Genomic DNA, 24,828 nt, shown 5'->3' with positions numbered 1-24,828 from the left:
AATTAAACTATCTCTTGGAAGATTGGGATACACTATGAGATAGCTGCTATAACTGTTTTACATGTGAGGAAGCTACTAGTATATATGTACTGTAAGTGGCATTAGATAAACTGAGCACCTAAGCCTGCTCAGCATGGCATATTATATTTTATAGTATCCTCTCCACTACTTGTAAGGGATAGCATTTATGTTATTTCACTAATCTTTTATATTCTTCTGTTTTACATGGTATTGAAAAACTGTAAGCAGAAGATTTGAAGGAATAGATAATGCTTTAAAATTTTGGCATCTGTAAATCTAACCTTTTTCTCTTATACTTCCAAGTTTGAATATCCTGTTGATTTTTTTCTTAGACCACCCAAATATCTTGAAAATTACCTTGCTTTTGAACCTAAACAGTGTCTCTCAGATAACATTTCACCTCTAGAAGTTACACAAAAATCTTTCAACAGATAATGTCTCGATTTCTGATTGGCAGAATATGGTCATTGTATTACTTTATCTTTGTATCCTCAGTGCTCACACAGCACTTGACACAAAGAAAATGCTTAGTGAATGTTTACTGAATGACTGAATGGAGAGAACAGTTTCTCTGTGTAATGTGATCTCATTTTTACCTACTAAAGAAAGACAGGTTTGCTTTCTAAGATGGGAAAATATGATCACTGACTGCCCCAGATTAGACACCCCAGTGGAAAGAGAGAGGTTCTATCTTCCAGTATTCATGTCAGCCTTATTGAAGAACTCTGGCCCTTTTGGGGGTCATGTGCCTACCCTTTGGACCAATCATTACTGCCAAAAAAGTGAGCTATTACAACTAGCTAAGCCTAGGTCAAGTTTTCCTTTTAATGGCCACGGAGGTATATTGCATTATTGAAAGGAAAGCTATGTGGAGCTTGAGCAAACAAAGAATGGCAGCTGTAATTATCCACAACAAAAATTATGTAGAATTTAAATTTCCAAACAAGTCTCAACTCTTGTTTGCAAATTTATGAAAATTATAAATTTATGAAAAAGTGCAAGTTGAAAAGAAAAGAAACATGGTATGCAAACATGGGAAATGTACATTTTAGTATTTTTGTTAAAGGGAAAGAGAAGCAGAGGTGAACTCTGTGAAGTGATTGAAAATAGAAATCTTAAGGATAGGCACCTCTCTTTTCAAGTTTCCATACAGAGATTTTAATTCCTTTGGTCAAAAGGCTGCAATCCAAGTTGTTTTTGCAGGCCTGGCTCATTTTTCCACTGTTTTCCTCATAGGCTCAAAGGTCCGTTGAAGTGGAAATAAATGTGCTTTGAAGCTATCACAACTCAACTTGTGTAGTTGAACTTGCTTAGGGGCCGTTGTAACAGTTCCTAGTAAGCCAAGCTTGTTTCTGATAGCTATGGAGCGTGAGAGAAAGAACAGAATTGGATAGAGAACCATTTGGGAAATGGGAGAGATGTGAGTGCTGATATGCTTTCCCCTCCATCACTAATAAACTTCTAGTGCTATTCCTTGTTCTTTTAAATGTACCTGTAGCACATTTTGCTCTATGCAGGAAGTATTCCCTAATGAAAGAATGGAGTCAGAGCAAAAGGAAACATCTAAGCTTTATTGATCTGTGCTTATCTTACATTGCTGCTCTCTGCTGAGAAATTGATGTTTTGTTTTTTTTTTTAAAAAAAACCTTCAGGAGCCTTTGTTGGATGTTGCCATTGCTGTTGCAAAATAGGAAAACAATTATGCATAAATTATCTGGAGAAAATATTTTCCTTGATTTTTTTCCTTCTAAAAATGTGTGGGAAGAAATTACACAAAGTGAGTAAATGGTGGTATTATTTAGAAACCATTCCATTTTCACTTAGGCAACCCTAACATTAAGCAAGAGGATCTTTGTGGGGAATTTACTGTTACATTGTTTGCATATTTACCCAAACAGCTTGATATAAGGGTTTTTTTTTTTTTTTTTAGTCCTTAAATTACCATTTTGAGATCTAGAAATTTTACCCAGCCCAAATAACAACAAAATCGTTTACTCATTTTAAAACATTATTATTTTAAAAACCCCACTAACAACCCTAAAATGAATGACTCCATAGTTATTTTTACCTTCTTTTTATGAATTCCCTCAGCTGAAATTAGGATAATGTTTTTTTTTTATCACTATTGAATACTATTCAATTATCTTTTCATAGAAATAATGTCATTGTTATACACATGCAGTTTCTGTGGCATTGGAATGAGCATGACACCATAAAAATAATTCTTAAAGATTGTCAATGTAGTGTTTTCTGTATCATTGTTTACGAGAGTTATGGTTTCTATTGTTTTTAGTGCATAAAAATGCAATTTTTAAGTATTTTTAAAAATCAAACGTTTGTAAACCATAATCTCCTGCATATTGTTGGTATTGTAAGTGCTACTTAGGTAACAGAAATGTTACAAGTATTTGATAAGATGCTTCTAAACATTATACATAAGAACAGTAAGCATCTAAGATAAACAGAAGTGTAAAATACATTTAATCCTAGGCCCTGACTTTTTTTTTTTTTTTTTTTTTTTTACATTCTGGATAATATTATCTACTCCTATGGCATTTCAAGTGGATTTACTTGTGTAAATGTGCACATGATTCAAAGCACCAAATATCTGTTTGGTCTTTTCAGTAATTCTTCTTGGGTAGCTATCCCTTCTGCTAGTAACTTCATCTTTCATCAAGACTAAAAATAAACTTTTGAGATATCTCCCTTACATTTTTCTCTACTTAGACTGTTTCTCTTTCACGCTGTTGCCAGATTATCTTTCTAAAGGCAAAATCTAGGTCATATCACATTCCTGCTGAAATATCTCCAACATCTTATCTTGTATAGTGGAGAAATTCTAAACTCTAGCATGAACTTAGAGGCCATCAACAATCTGTCCTTAGCCTAATTTTACTAGTTTCGTAGTTTGCCCAGTGATCCTCCTCTAACCACCATATTATTAAGCCACATTTAACTGCATGCTGTTTCCACACCTGCCTTTATGAATCCATCTTCACATGCACTGTTTGCCCTGAGTATCCTTATTTTGCTGTTCAAATGTCCCCTTGATTTCTCTAGGATTCTGCATCCTTATAACACTGTGCCTAGATCACTATAACATTAATACATTACATTATAGTTAATTGTTGATGTCTTTCTCACTAGACTAGGGACCCTTTAAAAGCATGAACTAGCCAATATTTTCATAAATCCCTTATCCTGTGCCCATTGTGGGGCCTTGTCATGCGGTAGGTGACATGCCTTTATATATTGCACTGGGTACAGATGCAGGGTTTAAACACTTTTTCCCTCTGAAAGAACTTGTTTGAACTGTAAAAGTGTCTAAGGAATATAGTACCTTTTTCCCCCATCACATTCTTCCAAAGTAGGACCTGTTAAGGATATTCTGGTAATTTAGTTGTGGGTAGGGGGCGGTAACCTTAAAGTATGAAATATAAAATCTTGTTATAATTTACTTGACAGTAAATATTTAAAACTGAGTTAAATAGCCCAAGAGAGTTATCTATACTAACACAAGTTAGGAAAGAATGAAAAGATGGTTGTTAGAAACAAATGCTTCGTGTTGCAAAGCAGAATCAGCACTCTGGCAAAAAGCTTTCTCAGCAAGGCGATTTACTTCTGCAGAAGGGTGCCACTCATACCTGGTGTGGTCGCAAGAGCATACCGAGAAGGGTATGGCAGGGGTTTTTATCCCTAACAAAGTTCCTAGCACTTCTGTGTCCTTTCCCCATTGGCTGGGGTTGGACCTCACAATCTAAGCTAACTTAATTGGCCAAGGTTTAAAATTGAATACAGTTAATTTCCATATATTAACTTTCTAGACAACCTTGAACAGGTCCTTGTACAATTAAAAGATTGAGTCAAATCATCTGGCAGATTTCTTATTGGATAGTTACAAATGCCTGGATAAATAGTAGTTCCATAAAATTTAATTTATAACATAGGACATTTAATGAATTTACTGAAGCTGATATTGGGCTATAACGTAAATGGTTTTGACTCAGTGAAAGTTGAGTTAATGAAGGAAAAAGTCACCTTTCAGGAGCATTTGCTCCCAGGGATGGCAAATTAAATAGCATTATTGTGATTATGATATTTACATCTTCCCCAAACTCCCTTACATAACCAAAGGTTTCCTCTTAAGTCTTCTTTATTTCTCTTTAAATGTAGAGGTCATTTAGTTCTTTAAGGGGAAAAAGACAGTAATTTGAAAACGTTCAAATGCCAACATTTTTTTCACATTTAAAATCAGTAAAATAATTATTCTTAGGGCAAGACAAAATTGGTAAAAATGACTCATATATTTGCAGGACTGTGGGAGTCATAATAAAGCAAAACATTTTTTCTGTATGTCCAGTGCTAGATTTATAAAATCAAAGTCATACAAAGACAGCTGTTTAAGCACATTAATCTTCTATTATAATGGTTAGACCTCTCTTAGCTTGGCTTTAATTGTAAAATCGCAGGCCTTGAAGAGAGAATAATTAACTCTATTACTGCAGCAACCACTTAAAGATCTCAATATTTTGGAGTGTTCTATTTGAAAATTAGAGGGAGAACTAGTCACTACGAAACCATCTACAAATCTTTGTGTTCTTTTTATTCTTTCTCCTCAGCATGTAGTCTGTTGCATTTGTGAGGGAGAGAAATAAAAATATGTTTTTGGGCATAAATTTTAAGATTTTTAAAGCCTGTTCTTTTCATTCTGTCTTCTTCAGAGTGGTCTGCTGACTGATGAGGCAAAACATTTGTACCCTTTTAGTTTTCTTAAACCACAAATCCAAATTCCAAACCTAGAATGTAACTGCTGGATATGAAAGATGGCAAAGAATAATATTACAGTGTAAAATTTGAAGAACAACTAAGAGAGGGATTTTCATACTTCACTAAATTCTCACATCTAGTAGTTCTGGGTCAGTGCCCTTATTGCCAACCCTTAACCTGACATTTAAGGCATATATTGTGCATCTTTGTAAGTAAATCTGTGTGGATACATTATAGCTTTTTGAATAGATGTTGATTTTGGTTTCTGAATAAAAGTTTCTCTTCCAATGAACCTCACAGTGGCAAAATGAAGATATGAGAAGGAGAAAACCATTTCTTGAATAAAAATGGTAAAAAAAAATTTTTTTTGATCTCATGGCAGCAAACTTCCAAAGGCCTTTGATGTTTGCCATTTTGTTGTGATAGTTGACTAATCTATAATGTTTGGGACTATTGAATTTTTGTGATTTGACATTTGTATTGGAATCTGATCTGTAAAATAGTAGCATGGCTTGATGTAGAGCTTTGACTAAAGAGAATAAGAGAATGAAGACTAGGAAATAAATTTTTACTATCTCTTCTCAAATGTCTGTCTAAAATTAGTCAAGAACTTCATTTCATTAAAAAAGTTAAAGTTTTTAAATTTATATATGACTTCCAAAAATGATCAAATATTTTTTGAATACAAATTCTGTGCCAGTCAGCACACCAGCTTTTTACATGATTATCTCATTTAATCCTTAAAACAACCTTATGGAATAGATGTTATCTTCATTTACAGATAAGGAACGTTGGGTTCAGAGAGAGAAGTATTTTGTTCAAGACCATTTTCTCAGCTGGTAAATATATGACAGAGGTAGGACTGAAAATTCAGGTTTTGGCTGATTCCAAAGTCTGTGTGCTTAGTCACTATTACAAAAACAAACTCATAGTTCTTGAGTGAAGGAATTATTTAAGGCTTAAGTTACATTTACCTTTCAGTTTAAAAGACAGTATATGTGGTGACTGTGTATCATGATGATCCGTGGTACTGATTATTGAAACCATTCCATTAGAGGTAGGCATGTGCAGGTTGTTGAATTGTACTATTATAGATCAATTGTGTCTGGCACTGTTAACATTTTGAACTGGGTAATTAATTTGTTGTGGAGGACTGTCCTGTGTACCATAGGATGTTTAGCAGCATCTCTGGCTGCACTCACTAGATGCCTATACCACTCCCTTGTGACAATGAAAAATTGTCACAACTTTCAGAAAAATCATCATCCTTCTGTCTCCAACAGAAGGATGAACTCATGTTTAACTTCATATAGGTACAGATGGGATATTTATCAATATGTATATAGTACATAGATTAATAGACACACATATTTCCTTGTTCTGTCAGCTGACAAGGTCTAGAAGCAGTGACTGCTCAGCAGCAGTGACTGCTCAGTAGCAGTGAGCAGACCTTACATTCAAATCTTGGTTTCTAATACTCTCTAACACAAGGAACCAGGACTCCTTTTAGAAATGGCAGATTCTAGGACTGGGTTGGAAAAAACTACAAGATGAGCCTGGAACATTTTGTAGTGCCAGAAACTAAGGAAGTGCTCACAAAAAAAAAAAAAAAAAGACAAAAATCCCCCACAATTATAAGGGTATGCCAAAGGGACACAGAAACTAACAGGAGAGCTCTTAACTGCCAAATCTGGAATAATTTATGTAAAAAAAAATAGAATAGTATTGGATTATAACCCAAAGTATAAAACAAGTATCCATGAGCCCATATTGATATAAATAAATGATCTCATAAATTAATAAATTGGAGTGAAGTAGATAAATCTCCTGTGAGGAATTCCAAATAATTTATGTAACTACCTGCCCCCAAGGTGTGGGACATAACTCCCCACTCCTTAGGTATGAGCTACCCATAGTGATTTTCTTCCAAAGAGCACAATCAGTACAGGAGAGGGAAAAATAATGCTCCAGTGGAGAAATCTGATGAATACTACCTTAGCTAGGTATTCAAAGTTAACTTCAGCAGTGATAAATCATATTGATAGTGTATGTATCCTTAACATGAAGTAATAAGAATGGCACTTTATCTTACTCGTCTTCCTCTCAAAAACACGTAACCCCAGTCTCATCATGAGAAAAACATGAGACAAACTGCAGTTGAAGGATATTCTACAGAATACCTGTTTACTACTCCTTAAAATTTTCAAGATCATCGAAAACAAGGAAAGTCTAAGAAACTGTCACAGATAAGGGAAACCTAAGGAAATAAGACAAGTAAATGTAATGTGGTATTCTGGATGCGATCCTGGAAAAGGGGAAAAAAAACTTTAGGTAAAAAATTAGGAAATTTGAATAAAATATGAACTTTAGTCAATCACATATCAATATTGGTTCATTAATTGTGGCAAATATACCATAGTAATATAATATATTGATAATAGGGGGAATTGGTGTAGTATATGGGAACTCTCTGTACTATCTTTACGATTTTTCTGTAAATCACCATTGTAGATAATACCATAGAGAAAAAAAGTATATTTCATTTTTGTTTCTGTTGAGTCCCCAGTGAAGAAATAACATTAATGGAAATGCCTAGGATACCTAGTAGGCACAAAGGTGCAAAGTACATATTTACTTACCTTTTCTAATCTCTCTCCCCTTCCCCCTTAAAATTTTAGTGTCCTTGAAGGTTTTATATTTTTGCTTTTCTTCTCATTCTGGTACCTGTCTTGGATTACCTCATTTTTGCCTGTAGCTTCACATATCATCTGTATGTTGACACTACCCATTCAAAATCTTTAGGCTGGTCTTAGCTTCTAAGTCTAGCTTCAGAGTAAGCATCTATCTATACTTTTATGTCGCATAACATGTCAAATTCACTAGATTTGAGTCACAAAACCTGATATCTCCTGCATTCTCTGTCTTGTTCCACCAGCTGAATGTGTGGGAATCATCTTAGATTCCCTCTACCTTAAGGCCTGAATTATTGTACCCTCCTTCTCCCACTATATCTTCCACATCTATGGGTTTAAAACAGAAATTTCATCCTCCTAATACCCTTTCTCTTAATCTTATAATGGTTCCTCATTGTATGTAAGAAACTTTTTTCTCTACTGTCATATACTTCAATATCTCTAAAACTGACCCCTTCCAGTTTTGAGCCCCTGAATCTATTTTAGTGGTTTCTGTGGTAATACAAATAACATACCACTGACATTGCTGACCTGTCTCCCCTCCTACTCCACCTAAGCTCCTAGAGTGCAAAGAGTCTATCTTTGTGTTCCCATGGTGGTTCATTTATGATGACTGAATGAGTGAATGTGGTTTCAGATTTATGATTATAGATTTTATTCAGTGTGTTCAACTTGACTGGTTTCCTGTGTTTTGATATTTCTCTGAGTATGGCTTTATAAATTCAATAGTAGTAATGAGATGTTTTTGATTTATATTAGCAGTGGCTTCCATTGAATATTATGATTTACCTCATACTTAATTCCTTATATATATTTCAGGAGTTGGGAAAAGCAAGGTAGTTAAAATCATATCAGAAAGGAACCTTACTGTTTTTTTGTGTCTACATATAGTACAATAAAAGCATAATTTTTAGTATCTTTAATGTAGATGTTTGATTAGATATTGAAACCTTTCAACTATAATTAGATTAACAGATCTTCTTCTCCATCCTCATTCCCGTTTATTAGTTGCTTCCTTTCAGACTGTGATTTAAAGTTTGAGTGATGCGCCTATTCTTTCTATAGCTAACAGAATTGTTCCAAAGTGCAGCTGCTACTGAAGCTCCTTAGGTCAATACATTTTTCTGTAACAGATAAAAATGTGTATTGTGTTTTGTCTCCATAGGGATCTTAAATTTAATCCATTTAATTTAAAATAATTATATTTATCTAGAATGTTACTTAATATTTTGTATAAAATATGCTTATTCTAAGAAAATGTTTAAGAGTTCTTGTCAATGCTTATTTTAAAATGAAAACAGGTAATGCAAGAGGCAGCTAGACAATTTTTGGATATATATTGTCTCCAAGTTATATTTCTTCAGAGGAATGAATAACAAGTTTGTTTCCCCCATTACTACGAACTACACATTATTTTAGGAGGGAAATAAAAGGGGGCACTGATGCTTTCTGACATCACCCTAATTCTCTCTATGAAAACAGAAACCAAAGCCTCAAGAATTTGGGCTATTAAAATGTAATATTTGAGCTCCAGAGACCTGTTATTAGAAGTATGCTGACTGGGATTTATGTGAACTTGGGGGTGGGAGAAGAGGGGTGGAAATGAGATTTCTTAAGAATAATTCCATTACTTTTGAGGCTGAGACCTAGTTCATAGCTTTAAAGTATGAGTGGGTTTCTCATAATTAATTATCTTTTTGCTTTCTTGCCCCATGAGAGAAACCTATAGTAACTATTGGATAGAAGTAATTATTGTAAAACATAGTTCAAAGTCAAAATCTTAATGACTCCTATTAAATTTCTTTTTGATATGACTTTTTATGGAAATCTGTTAAATGTTTGATAATTTTCATTATCCCAAAATAATGAGACTATTATCTGATATGGCATACTATGTCAGAGGTCTCCAAGACCACTTCCAGGTGTGGTGATTTGTTAGGATAACTCAGAGGGCTTAGTGCATAGTCCTACTAATAGCTTTGATTTATAGCAACAAAAGGAAAAGGCACACAGTGCAAAGACCAAGGAATCCAGGCTCAAGCTCCCAGTGGAGTCACACAGGATGCCTTTAACTCCTCCAGTATTGAGTTGTGACAACACATATGAAATGTCATATGCCAGGGAAGCTCATTAGTGACTCAGTGGCCAGGATTTTTATGGAGGCTTGTCACGTGGGCACCCTTAGCCTAGTACATACCAGATTTCCAGATTCCCAGAGGAAAAGTAAACCACATTGTTTGCACAATTTAGGCAAAATGAGATATTCTTATCAGGGGATAGTAGGAACTCTCCCAAAATCCAGAATCCCAGAGGGTAGCCAAGGGCTAATCTTGCAAGGAAGCTTTTCTAAGGATAGCATCTCAGCCCTGTTTTATTGTCTTTTCACTGCATGTGCAATGTAACTTGAATGCTTATAGGTAAAGGTTGTCTATCATAATTACTGCAGCTTTGGAAGGTGATCATACATCCATGCCTGTTTGTGATGGCTAATATCCATAGTTTGAAATAAATATAAACACGGTCAGTTCAGACTTCAACACATCAAGCATGTTAACTTTTGGAACAGATGCTATTTTTTTAAATAGAAATAAAAAACTGCATGTTACAAAATGATCACAATAGGAGTGAATATATTGAGACTTTTTTTTTTTAGTTCTTCATGTGTAAGTTCCATAAATGTGTTTAAATTCAGCAAACAGTTGAGTGCCACTGTATGCCTATTTCTGTTTTAGATACTAGGGACATAGAAATAAACCAGGCATGATTCCTGCCATGAAGAAGCCCGTATTCTAAGAAAGATGACAGGAATGTAAATAAATATATGTTTATAGATTAGTATAAGGAACATTATTTTGTTTGTCAAATTGTATTTTTTAAGAGATTTTAAAATAAACTTATACTACTATTTATGTGTCTGTGTATATTCTGTGGACACTGCTATGTAATCTTAGGGCTTTTTAAAAAAACATTCTTTAATGTCCTGTTTCTTTCTTTCTCTTTCTTTCTCTCTTTCTTTCTTTCTTTCTTTCTTTCTTTCTTTCTTTCTTTCTTTCTTTCTTTCTGTCTTTCTGTCTTTCTTTCTTTCTTTCTGTCTTTCTCTCTCTCTCTCTTTCTTTCCTTCTTCCTCTTCTTCTTCTTCTTCTTCTTTCTTCTTTCTTCTTCTTTTTTATGAGATGGAGTCTCACTCTGTTGCCTAGGCTGGAGTACGATGGCGCGATCAGCTCACCACAACCTCTGTCTCCTCGGTTCAAGTGATTCGCCTGACCCAGCCTCCCAAGTAGCTGGGATTACAGGTATAAGCCATCACACCTGGCTAATTTTTATCTTTTTAGTAGAGATGGGGTTTCACCATGTTGGCCAGGCTGGTCTCGAACTCCTGACCTCAGGTGATCCACCCGCCACAGCCTCCCAAAGTGCTGGGATTACAGGCGTGAGCCATCGCACCTGGCATAGTGTCCTGTTTTCTTCAACTCTCTTGATTTTTGTGCTAGAAAAAGTGATAGCGGGCATGCTTAATTATAAAGTGGTTTATCACAGTAAGCCACTGTGCTGGAACCTATTTAGGCTCTCCCTACATCAGCCATCACAAATATTTTAGCAACTGCTCTTAAGAAAAATTTTGCAATAGTGCTATTCTTTTTTTTTTTTTTTTTGAGACAGAGTCTCGCTCTATCACTCAGGCTGGGGTGCAGTGGCTCAATCTCGGCTCACTGCAACCTCTGCCTCCCGGGTTCAAGCGATTCTCCTGCCTCAGCCTCCAAGTAGCTGGGATTACAGGTGCCCACCACCACACTCAGCTAATTTTTATATTTTTAGTAGAGACAGGGTTTCACCATGTTGGCCAGGCTGGTCTTGAACTTCTGACCTCAAGTGATCCACCTGGCTAGGCCTCCCAAAGTGCTGGGATTACAGGTGTGAGCCACCACACCTGGCCAGTTAGTGCTGTTTTTTTGTTGTTGTTTTTGTTTTTTGTTTTTTGTTTTTTTTTAAGACGGGGCCTTGTTCTGTCACCCAGGCTGGAGTGCAGTGGCGCGATCTCGGCTCACTGCAAGCTCTGCCTCCCAGGTTCATGCCATTCTCCTGCCTTAGCCTCCTGAGTAGCTGGGACTACAGGTGCCTGCCACCATGCCCGGCTAATTTTTTTGTATTTTTAGTGGAGATGGGGTTTCACCGTGTTAGCCAGGATGGTCTTGATCTCCTGACCCTGTGATCTGCCCACCTCAGCCTCCCAAAGTGCTGGGATTATAGGTGTGAGCCACTGCACCCGGCCACAGTTAGTGCTATTCTTAATGTCCAGTACTTATAGTAGTCATATTTTGAATTTTATGTAAAGCTTTATACAAAAAGAAATCAATTATCATCATTTCCTGTTTCCCCCATGCAATCTGCCTTTTTATTCCTGCCTCTTCTTCTGAAATAACTGAATTATTAGTCAGTTTTGCTTTCTTTCCTTTCTCTTTTTGATACGACTTCCTTAATATAATGAGCTTGGAATTTGCCTTAGGTGGTTGTTCAGTCTATCTTCTAACCATGTATCAGAGTCTTCTATCATGCCCACAGCTCCACAAAATAACTCAAGAACCTGAGCTCCGGGTGTGGAGCTTTACTAACTCTTCTTCCCCTTTGCTTTAAATTTTTACACTAACACGTGTATTTTTTGGTCTGTTGTATATTTATTTCCTTCTTTTCTGAGACAGGGTCTTGCTCTGTTACCCAGGCAAGTGCAGTGGCACGATCTCAATTCACTGCAACCTCTGACTCCCAGTTTCCAGTGAGTCTTATGCCTCAGGCTCCCAAGTAGCTGGGATTACAGGCCTGCACCACACGCCCAGCTAATTTTTGTATTTTTAGTGGAGATGGGGTTTCACCATGTTGGCCAGGCTGGCCTTGAACTCCTGGCCTCAAGTGACCTGCCCGCCTCAATCTCCCAAAGTCCTGTGATTACAGGCATGAGCCATTGCACCTGGCCTGTCATATACTTTTTTATAATTATTCATGTGCTTATCTTTGCCTTCTGTCCTCTCAGATGCTATGCTTTTTTACCACAATTTATACAACCAGCTGTGTGACTTTGGGTAAGTTACTTAACCTCTTAATGCCTCTGGCTACTCACCCATAAAACAGAGATAATAATACTTACCTCACAGGGACCTTGTAAGGATTGCGTTAATATATGTAAATATCTTAGAATGATGTCTCCAGCCCACTTGATAAATGTTATCATCCCCAACTTTTTTTTAAAATTCAAACCTTCAAAAATGGTAAGAGTGAATAAGTATCCACATACCCTTTGCTTGGACTAATTTTTTACTTAATGCCAAATTTTCCTTCCTTCTATAAGTGTGTGTGTAATTTTCTAAACAAAACTACTTGAAGGTAAACTGCATATATCATGATACTTCAGCACATATCTACTAAGAGTAAGGACATTTTCCTATACAAGCACACCCAGGAAATGTAAGAAAGAGACAATACAAGTATTTAATATGCAGTCTGATGTGGTTTGGCTTTGTCCCCAGCAAAATCTCATCTTGAAATGTAACTACTACAATTCCCATGTGTTGTGGGAGGAAATTGAATCATGGGAGTGGTTCTTTCCCATGCTCTTCTCATGACAGTGAATAAGTCTCACGAGATCTGATGGTTTTATAAAGGGAAGTTTCCCTGCACAAGCTCTCTTTTGTTTGCTGCCACCATGTGAGATGTGCCTTTCACCTTCCACCATGACTGTGAGTCCTTCCCAGCCACGTGGAACTGTAAGTCCATTAAATCTCTTTCTTTTGTAAATTTCCCAGTCTCTGGTATGTCTTTATCAGGAGCGTCAAAATGGACTAATACAGTAAATTGATACTGGTGGAGTGGGGCACTGCTGAAAAGATAACCAAAAATGTGGAAGCAACATTGGAACTGGGTAGAGGCTGGAACAGTTTGGAGGGCTCAGAAGGAGACAGGAAAATCTGGGAAAGTTTGAAACTCCCTAGAGACTTGTTGAATGGCTTTGACCAAAATGCTGGTAATGATATGGACACTGAAATACAGGCTGAGGTGGTCTCAGATGGAGATGAGGAACTTGTTGGGACCTGGAGCAAAGGTGACTCTTGTTATGTTTTAGCAAAGAGACTGGCAGCATTTTGCCCCTGCCCTAGAGATTTGTGGAACTTTGAACTTAAGAGAGCTGATTTAGGGTATCTGGTGGAAGAACTCTCTAAGTGGTAAAGCATTCAAGGGGTGACTTGGGTGCTATTAAAGGCAATCAGTTTTAAAAGGGAAACAGAGCATAAAAGTTTGGAAAATTTGCAGCCTGACAATGTGATAGAAAAGAAAATCCCATTTTCTTAGGAGAAATTCAAGCTGGCAGCAGAAATTTGCATAAGTAACAAGGAGCCAAATGTTAATCCCCAAGTCAGTGGGGAAAATGTCTCCAGGGCATGTCAGAGACTATTGCAGCAGCCCCTTCCATCACAGGCCTGGAGACCTAGGAGGAAAAAATTGTTCAGTGGGCTGGGCCCAGGATCCCTCTGCTGTGTGCAGTCTAGGGACTTGGTGCCCTGTGTCCCAGCCACTCCAGCTGTGACTAAAAAGGCCAAGGTACAGCTCGGGCCATGGCTTCAGAGGGTGCAGGCCCTAAGTCCTGGCAGTTTCCATGTGGTGTTGAGCCTGCAGGTGCACAGAAGTCAAGAATTGAGATTTGGAAACCTCTGCCTAGATTTCAGAGGATTTATGGAAATGCTTGGATGTCCAGGCAGAAGTTTGCTGCAGGGATGGGGCACTCATGGAGAACCTTTGCTAAGGCAGTGCCAAAGCAAAATGTGGGGTGGGCACCCTCACACGGAGTCCCCACTGGGGTGCTGCCTAGTGGAGATGTGAGAAGAGGGCCACCATCCTCCAGCCCCCAGCATGGTAGATCCACAGACAGCTTGCACCAGAAAAGCCACAGACACTCAATGCCAGCCCATGAAAACAGCCAGGAAGGAGGCTCTACCCTGCAAAGCCACAGGGACAGAGCTGCCCAAGACCATGGGAACCCACCTCTTGCATCAGTGTGACCTGGATGTGAGACATGGAGTTTAAGGGGATAATTTTGGAGCTTTAAGATTTGACTGCCCTACTAGATTTCAGACTTGCATGGGGCCTTTAGCCCCTTTGTTTAGCCAATTTCTCCAACTTGGAGTGGGTGTATTTATCCAATGCCTGTACCACCATTGTGTCTAGGAAGTTACTAGCTTGCTTTTGGTTTTACAGGGTCATAGGCAGAAAGGATTTGCCTTGTCTCAGTTGAGACATTTAACTGAACTTTTGAGTTAATGCTGAAATGAGTTAAGACTTTGGGGGACTGTTAGAAGACATGATTGGTTTTGAAATGTGAAGAGATGAGATTTGGGAGGGACCAGGGGCAGAATGATATGGTTTGGCTGTGTTCCCACCTAAATCTCATCTTGAATTGTAACTGCCACAATTCCCACGTGTTGTGGGAGAGACCCCGTGGGAGGAAATTGAATCATAGGGGTGGGTCTTTCCCATGCTATTTTCATGATAGTGAGTAAGTCTCATGAGATCTGATGGTTTTATAAAGGGGAGTTTTCTTGCACAAGTTCTCTTCTCTTGTCTGCCACTGTGTGAGACATGCCTTTCACCTTCCACCATGATTGTGAGGCCTCCCCAGCCACATGGAACTATGAGTCCATTAAACCTCTTTCTTTTGTAAATTGTCCAGTCTTGGGTATGTCTTTATCAGCAACGTGAAAACGGACTAATACACAGGCTATGTTCACAATTTCCCAGTTGTTCCTAAAATTTCCTTTATAGCTTTTTCCTTTTTTTTTCTTTCTCTCTCTCTTTAAAAACATCTAGGAACTAAACAAGAATCACATTTGCTTTACTTGTCCTGACTCTTCCGTCTGTTAATTTAGACCAGTATTCCTTCCTTTTTTCCTGTCTTCTTGTGACTTTGACATTTTAGAAGACTATAGGGCAGTAGCTTGCTTTGTAACATGTTCTTTTGAAAACTGCACATACAGATTGAAAGATAACAGACTTTGTTAAATAATATTTCCTGTCTGTGGTCTTCATTGAACTAAATAAATGATAATAAAATGTAGCCTTCATTTAATAGTTAAATTATTTAACTATTATATGAAATAATTTATTAAATGAAGGCTACATTTTATTATTTAATTATTTAATAACTAACGTGGTTTAATTAATTAAACTTTAAAGTTTTGAGAAGATAAATAAATAATGGAGATAATTTGGGTTATGTGAAAGATCATTAAAAATAAAATACATATTGGCCAGGTGTGTAATCTCAGAACTTCGAGAGGCTGAGGCAGGCAGATCACGAGGTCAAGAGACTGAGACCATCCTGGCCAACATGGTGAAACCCCGTCTCTACTGAAAGTACAAAAATTAGCTGGGTGTGGTGACGCATGCCTGTAATCCAACTTACTCAGGAGGCTGAGGCAGGAGAATCGCTTGAACTCGGGAGGCGGAGATTGCAGTGAGCCAAGATTGCGCCACTGCACTCTAGCCTGGTGACAGAGTGAGACTCTGTCTCATAAAAACAAAACAAAACAAACATATTTTGAGTAGAATATTCCAAAAGATTAGGTTTATAAAGAAAAAAAATTAGACCAAAAAAGTCGTTTTATTTGAAAAAGGCTTTAAAAGTATTTCAGTCTCATTTTATTAATTCTTTAATATTTATTGAGCTCTTGGTAAGTTGTTCTTGTTCTCCTAATGTTTGAAATCCAGGGAGTGAGGCAAGCTGTTAGGAAGGTGTAGGACGGTGTGATAAGGCATGTGGGTATATGTGATGAGGAGATTACAGGGTCCTAGGGGAGCAAATAAGAAGGGCAGCTAACTTAGAACTGGGAGATTAGAGAGACCTCTCCAAAGATATAGTATCTGTGTATAGACATATTACTGTACGTATAAATGTTTTATGAGACAACCAGACAAGGGGTTAGGGGAAGAGTGTTCCAGAGAAAAGGAACATCACATCCCAAGCTCTATGTATGAGAGAGAGAGAACCTAATATTTGAGGAATGTGAGAATGATGGTAGGTATGGAGTATGGAGAAGGAACTACAGAGTGGCAGGAGAAGAGGCTGAAAGGGAATGCCGGAGGTCTTATAAACCACATTAAGGGATTTGAGTGCTATTCTTAGCTCATTTGGAAGGTTACGTACAAAAGTAGAAGTATGATATAAGCAGATTTGTACTTTAGGAAAATTGGAAAACAAAGCTGGTGGCAGGGAGTCCAGTTAGGAAGCTGTTGGCTTAATCAGGCTAAAGATGTTGGTGACCTGGATTAAGGTAGTAGTCATTGAAATGGAGAGAACTGAATGAGTTTGAGAAATATTTGGGAGATGGTATCAACAGTATTTGGTGATTGAAGAGGAGGTATAATGTATTAATTAAGAAAAAGATTGTAGAGCCCAGACATCTGGGTTCAAGTCCTAAGTCTGTCACTTAGTAGCTTTGTAAATTTGGGGCAGTTATTAAACCTCCCTATGCCTCATTCTCCCCATCTGTAAAATGGGAAGAAAAACAATACTCATTTTATAGGATTGTTGTGAGAATTAAATGAATTAATATATGTACAGAGTTTAGAACAGGTGCCAGATACATAGTAAGTATCATGTAAGTGTTAGTTCTATAATAGTTATTGTTGCAATTTGTTAATATTATTATTACTGATTTGATATGTCAGTGAGGGGGAGAAAAAGAGCCAAGGCTAACTCCTAGATTTTTAAAATGGCAGTAGAGGTGAATTATGGCAGATTTTGTGTGTGTGTGTGTGGGCGGGGGAGGTATGATGAATTCACATTTGGATTTGCTGAGTTTGAGAGGCTTTCCCAGTTGGCATCACTCAATAGGCATATGAATTTGGAAGTAGGGAGAAAGAGTTGAGGATATCAGTTTGAAAATTACTAGAATATAGGTGATAATTAAGCTGTGGAAATAGAATGAATTCACCCAAATGAAGAACTAGTTAAATAGGGAGAAAGGCGTATAAAAGATTGTGTTATCTTTAAGAATTTATTATTTAGGCCAGAAGCCAAAGTATAAAACTTGGTGCCAAATGGAAAGTTTAGAAAACTTTCAGCATTCAATACAGCTTCATTTAAATTAGGTTGGTCTTCAGAGGATATTGAGCTGAGTAAAATGGGCAGCTAGATGAAAAAAAATAATTTGCCTATTGAGGAAACTGCAGAGAAATCACTGTACTAACACAAGGAAGATGTTGCTGATTATTTTCTGTTTTGGATCTGACTTAAGGAAAAAACATAAAAGATTGATTCCTAATTGGCAGAATAGCAAGGAATGAGTTCTTAAGTCTTTCTGTAAATTATTTGTCTTAAGTACCTATTGCTAGAATTAGTTAATATTGTATTTACTAAGGAATTCTATATTTTTTCAACTTACTATTATGAAAATTTTCAAGCATACAGAAAATTAGAAAGAACAGGACAATGAATACCCATATAACTAACCACCACCCAGATTCCATACCCACCTATCTATAAGTATGTGTGTGTATGTGTACATGTGTGTGTTTAGTGAAACCATTTCAAAGTAAATTGCAAATTTTATGACACTTTAATCCTAAAATATTTAGCATGTATTCCATATTATACCTCACAACACCACTATCACATCTAAGAAAATTGACAGTAATATCTTAATATTAGCTACTCTCCAGTTTATAGTCAAATTTTCCCAGTTACACAAAAATATTTTTTATGTTTTTTTTTTTCCCTTGCTAAACAGGATCCAGCTAAAGTTCACATATTGCCTTTAGGTGTTATACCTCTTTAGTCTCTTTTGTTTGAAAATCTTCACCTCCTCCAACCTTTTTTTTTTTTTTTTTTTTAAAGGAGGACAGACTTTTTAAGAGAGCAGAATGTTCTGAATTCTAAATTTGTCTGATTGCTTCTTTACGGTATCATTTGTCTTGTTCCTCTATCCTTTGTAATTCCTATAAACTGGAATGTAAACCAAGTTGATTCTATTCAGATTAAGTGTTTTGGCAAAAATACTTCATAGATGACACTGTAAACTTCATATTGTATTGTATCAAATGGCTATCAGATTAGCAATAATAAGTTTGATCTTTTCTGTGTAATAAAATAATTTTCCCCTTGGAGATTGGCAGGAAATTGGTGGGAATAATTTCATACTAAATGGCTTAGCATTTATTGATGATTCTTGCCTGAATCAGTTATTTCGTCAGGAGTTGCTAATTCTATCGTTCCTTGTACATTGTTAGCTGGCATTCTTAGGTAAATAAGAATTTTGCAGCTGGAAATGAACAACATAATTACTTATTTGCTTTATCCTACAGTACACAAAAATAGGTTTAAAATGACAAAACCCAATGTTAATACTATAAGCATAATGTGAGGTTAAATATTTTTAATATTTTTTATTGTCCTTAGAATATATGCCAATAAGAATGTAAGTCAGAATACTATGTTCAAAAGTGACTTGAAATATTTTTTGTTCTCATGTGGTTATGTTACTAATTTGACAAGCAATTAAGTTCATTTGTTTCTACTTGTTTCCAGTCAAAGTTTGCTTATTTAGATCTTTTATTTAGTTTTATTCTCTTGAATTTATAAAACTTTTGTTGGTTGAGAAGTCACACTATATTATAAAGTATAGTTGGAGAAGTTTAGCTTATATTTTGTATATCTACCCTCTACCTCCATCCTTTTACCACCCTGTCATAGGTAAACATTTTTATTCATTCTAGTTTAGCCTCCTTGTGTGTTTCTATGTGTTGTGATATAACTGTGTAACTGTCCTTGTTAATTAGCGTTGCTATAATGAAAATTCCATAAACTGAGTGGTTCAAACAGCAAACATTTATTTCTCACAGTTCTGGAGGCTGGGAAGTACTAGGTTGAAGGTGCCAGCAGATTTGATGCCTGATGAGGGCTCAATTCCTAGTTCAAAGATGACCATCTTTTTGCTGTGTCCTTATGAGGCAGAAGGTTAAGGAGCTCTCTGGGTTCTCTTTTATTGGACACTGTTCCCATTGATGCAGGCTCTGTCCTCATGATCTAATCACCTATGAAAGGCCCCACCTCCTCATACCATTACACTGGGGATTAGGTTTCAGCATATGAATTTTGGGGGAACATAAATATTTAGTCTCTGGAAGTACTACAACTCTAGCTATCTTTATTTTTTCTTCTATACTGGATGTATCATCTTGTACTCCATAGTGGCATGCCTAGTATATTTGATGCCTAAAGCAGATAACTTTTTAATATATACCTCTCCTACATGACAAAATTATTTTCAAAAATAACCATGAAATAAAACAAATATAATAATGGGTAGAAATGAGATATAAACATTAAATATTTTATTTTATTGAATGTTAAATATATAATCGTGCCAATAAAAATAAATTAAAAATAAAATAAATATTACAGTACAGAAAATGTTTATTAAAATATTTTCACCAGAAAATTCATCTTGTTTTTCTATTTGGTTTTTTAAAAAACTTCTAAAAGTTTTTCTTTTTCTGGAAAATGCAGAGAAAATGACTGTGTGATAGTGGACATTGATGCTATTTGACCCACTAGTTTATAGCTGTGCATTCAAATAAACAGTGCCGTTTGGTTTCTTCTAGTAATGTAAAAGCAGCATCTTTTGTTGTTCCCCTTAGCATTCTTCACATTTTTGTTCGTTTCTCAATATAAATGTCCATTTCCACGTATTTTATTTTTGTGTAATGACCATAGCCACAGTTTCCATGTACTGTTCTTTAAATAACAGTTTTAAAGCTTTATGTTTTATTGTCCATTGTTGAAAGTTGATTCCGGCTATCTGCAAACATTTTTGTGTTTGATTAGCTCATCTAAAACTTCCTACCAGAAAGGAAAAAAAAAAAAAAAAGACAACTTACACAGCAACAGAAAACCGAATGTCGTATGTTCTCCTAAGTGGGAGCTAAACAAGAATACATGGACACAAACAGGAACAACAGACACCAGGGCCTATTTGAGGGTAGAGGGTGGGAGGAGGGAGAGGATTTAAAAAAATATCTGTTGGGCACTATGCTTATTACCTGGGTGACCAAATAATTTGTACACCAGGCCCCCATGACACGCAGTTTACGTATATAACAATACTGCACATGTACCCAGAAACCTAAAATAAAAGTTAAAAAAAAAAAAAGACAACTTAGAAAAGAGAAACAAGGCCAGGTGGAGTGGCCTTATGCCTGTAATCCCAGCACTTTGGGAGGCGGAGGCAGGAGGATTGCTTGAGCCCAGGAGTTCAAGACCATCCTGGGCAACATAGTGAAACCCAAGTTTCATTCCAAGTTTGCAGAAATTTTTGTTTACAAAAAATACAAAAATAAGCCCTGGTGGCGTGCACCTATAGTCCCAGCTACTTATGAAGCTGAGTTGGGAGGATTGCTTAAGCCTAGGGGGTCGAGGCTGCCGTAAGCCATGATTGTACCACTGTACTCCAGCCTGGGCAGCAGAGCAAGCCCCTGTCTCAAAAAACGAAAAGCAAAGAAAAGAAAAGAGAAAAAGAGAAACAGCATACACTGATCATTATTTATTTGGAATATATTATTTAAATGCAGAAATATATGGTATCATAGGGGCTAGACACATAAACTGTACTCAAAGGGAGCTTGAATAATTTTGAAACATTACAAAATTAACTTCTGAAATAAATGTAACTGAGTCCATGTGTATCAGAGGCTAAACTGGGAGTTCTCCGCTTTCTTTTTTTTTCAAGTTAATTTTCATATATAAATCAGTGTTTATTGAGAAATAAGTAATAAAAATCTGCTAATTTAAAGCTTACGTACAGATTATTAAAACTCAACAGTCACTGGAACAATTATTTAGAACACAAATTTTTTTTCAGGGAGTATTTTTATCACTGACATTGTTTAGAATTGCTGGCATGTGATGATAAAAAGCAGAACAATTTTTAGTTAGGTTTAATTTTTAAGTTCTCTATGTAGAATGCACCCCCTTGTTGTGGGCCTCAAGGATGATCTGCTTCTACCACCCTACCTTTGGTATGCCACTGTATCCACTAGCAAAGTATGAGAATATCTGTTTCTCCCCACCCTCACCAACAGTGTTGTTGAATGTTTCATCAGTCTGATGGTGAGAAATCATATTGTTTTAATTAGCATTCATCTTATGAGTGAAGGCTTTTATAAGTTTAAAGGTCATGCATTTCTTTTTCTGTAAACTGCCTAGTGATTTATTTTGCCTTTTGTTTTGGTGGTAGTTTTTCCTTGACTCTGTGTTTGAACATAAGTGGTACCGTGGGCAGCGGGGGCGGGGGCGGGGGTAGAGGGCTGGGGTGGGGACAGGGTACCTTTCTCGAAACCTTAGTACTCAACATGATACACAACAGAAATCACCATGTCTCCCTTCAAGGTGGCTTATGCGTACTGCGGCCATGCTAAGGAACTAGAACAACTTCTTATGTATAAGCCTAGGAAACTGCTGAAGTAGAGCTTTTCAAATTGGACTCACAGTTTCATCAGTTTTTATACATTGGAATTTCTTACACAGTTTCTTTTAAGATATAATTCAGTTCTTAAGTCTCTTTGAATCACTGCTATAAAGCGAGAACAAATATCAGTGGTTCTTTTAAATTTTATAATATACCATAATACAATAAGAGCAACATAATTAGAAATCAGTAATTTAACCAATAAAATCGGTTAAATTGGCTTCTTCACTGAATTGAGTTGGGTAATTTAATTAAAATAATTATCACATAAAAATAGCCCTACTGCTTAAAGATTATTCATACTTTGCTAAGAAAAATTGTATATTCATTTTATAGAGTCAAATATGAATCTGTTTGTATTGCAGTATTAAACTTTTATATTATATATAAACAGCTTCCCAGAAACAGAACTGAACATTAAATTTTATCTCCATGTCTGCAAATTCCCTTTCAGTCAGTATTTATATATATATTATCTTTGTCTTTATAGTATTACCTACATGTTTATATTGGACCTTTTCTACTTTTTTTTTTAAGTTGTAAAAATGGTAACAACATTTAAGACAAAAGTGTAAAGACAGAGCATAGCCACTCATAATCTTATCACTAACAGCTTTTTAATTGTCAGTTGTCTTATTTTTTAAGGTCTCTTCTAAATTGTCACATCTGTTTCTTTAAAAATCCTGATCTCTAAGAATAATTTCCCCTCAGTGGCGCTTTTTGCCTACTGGTCCCTCTTTTAAATGCAATAGTATTCTTCAAGAGCAACAAAAGTGTACTTGGTTTTAATTTTGAATTTAAAATTTAACAAAGTATCTCGTGTTTACTGAGGTTAAGGTACTTGTGAATTATTTGTTAAGAGAGTTTGGAAATGTTAATTTTAAGTGTGTGTATTGTAAATCTGTCTCATCATGTCAAAAACAAGGTAATAGAATCATATAATATATGAAGATGCATGTTATTGAAGAGCTACAAAGAATTGATGTTAGTGCTTACTTGAACTTACAACAGACTTTTTTTAACTGAATTGTGATTAATTTACATCTCTCTAGAAAGCAGTAACTTTTGACATCCATTCATTTTGACCATGAAAAATAAGATGGTGTGTGGATTGTACCTCTCCCCTGTATCTAGTGGTCTCGTTACCTGTGTGCCTTGTTTTTTCTCATGTGACACCTGTTTATTTTTTCATCACAGTAGCTAAATAACGTAGTATTAATATTTGCCTACAGCAGCTCTAAGTTATATGGTTTTCTTTTAGCTTTGGTCGTAGAGCTCCGGATTACTCCTTTCATCTCTCTCTGAAGAAAAAAATTAAAGAAAATGTGGTACATATACACCCATGGAATACTATGCAGCCATAAAATGAACAAAATCATGTCCGTTGCAGCAACTTCAGTGCAGCTGGAGGCCATTACATTAAATGAATTAACACAAGAACAGATAACCAAATCCACATTTTCATTTATAAATGGTAGCTAAACATTGAGTACACATGGATAGAAAGAGGAGAGCAATAGACCCTGGGGTCTCGAGACCTTCAGGGTGGAGGGTGGGAGGAGAGTGAGAGTCAAAAAACTACTTATTGGGTAGTATGCTCACTGTCTGGGTGACAAGATAATTTGTATACCATACTCCAGCGTCACTCAATTTACCCATGTAACAAACCTGCACGTGTGTCCCCCGAACCTAGAGTAAAAGTCGAAAAATAAAGATAAAAAGATAGATGAAATTTAGCTATATATCTATTAATTTAAAACCACCATTACCACCACAACTCAGAAAGACCTTGTTGCCAAGCGAACGGAATACAGATAACACATCATGTCTTTCATCACAGAGTTTTCGTCTTAATCTCCCTTGATTTTGGACTGTTTAAATATCTTTTCTTTTTTTTTTTTTTGGAATCAGATTCCCCGTCCCCATAGCTAAAGAATTTAAATTTGTCTTTATGATGCTGTTGTTTTTTCCTTTTCTTGGGACATGGTGAATATTAATATTCTCATTTCAAATGTAATTTCTTTTTAATTCTTGAGTTTTCTTCAACTGTGCTTCTTGTTTATTAAATATTTAGTTCATTCTCTTTTCTCCTGCAGAGACACCTATAATTTGAAGTTTGAATCACAGCACTTCCCCTGCACATCTGTGAGCATTCAGTCACTTCACATCTCAGCTAATTTCTTATGTTTAGTATGTTTCTTGACTCTGCCTCCTGTTTCACCAATACAATTTTCTGCTGCGTTGATTCTTCTAATACTGCTTCTACTGCCAGTATTAATTGGTTTGTGGCTAAATTTATCCTGTGCTGGTGTTAGTGCCCTCCAACTGTTGTGCTTTTCCGATAGTCCACATTGTTGCCAGAGTGATCCATCTAAAACACAAGTCTGGCTATGTCCTGAATCCTGGTAAAATATTTAGTGACTTCACCACAGAGTAATGCTCTAATCCTTTAAGGTCATGAATTAGATCCTTCTTTCATCTGAGCCTCCTGCCTATCACTCTAGTCATATAATCCCTTGCGGCCTTGCCTTTCCTTCCATGCCATTCAGCATGCCCTTACTCCTGCCTGGAATGTCCACTGTGCTCCCTCTATCCATCCTCTCCATTCATTCTTCCAGTCTGTGTTGCCTGGCTTCCCCTACCAGTCACAATTATTTTCTCTTGGGTACATACTCCTGTGTACCTTGTAGATGCTTCTTAACTGGCTTTTGTAGTTATTTGTTTAGACTGGTTTATGATACTGTAACACTGGGGTGGCCATTATGACACCAAAGACAGGTATTACTTTGTGATTTTTATATCCCCCATGCCTAGCATAGTGCTTGGTATTTTGTTTTATT

At 36.4% G+C, this 24,828-nt stretch overlaps 1 protein-coding gene across 5 annotated transcripts in view; it reads left to right on the top strand.

The window, feature by feature from the left end:
- MAGI3 (membrane associated guanylate kinase, WW and PDZ domain containing 3) overlaps positions 1–24,828 on the top strand; it is a 286,956-nt gene that overhangs the window by 117,669 nt on the left and 144,459 nt on the right. The window lies entirely within an intron of this gene.

The sequence above is a fragment of the Nomascus leucogenys genome, chromosome 12 (genome assembly GCF_006542625.1).
Source record: "Nomascus leucogenys isolate Asia chromosome 12, Asia_NLE_v1, whole genome shotgun sequence".
Taxonomy (NCBI): Eukaryota; Metazoa; Chordata; class Mammalia; order Primates; family Hylobatidae; genus Nomascus; species Nomascus leucogenys.
The sequence above is the reverse complement of the archived record's forward strand: the minus strand, read 5'-3'. Positions and strand labels throughout refer to the sequence as shown.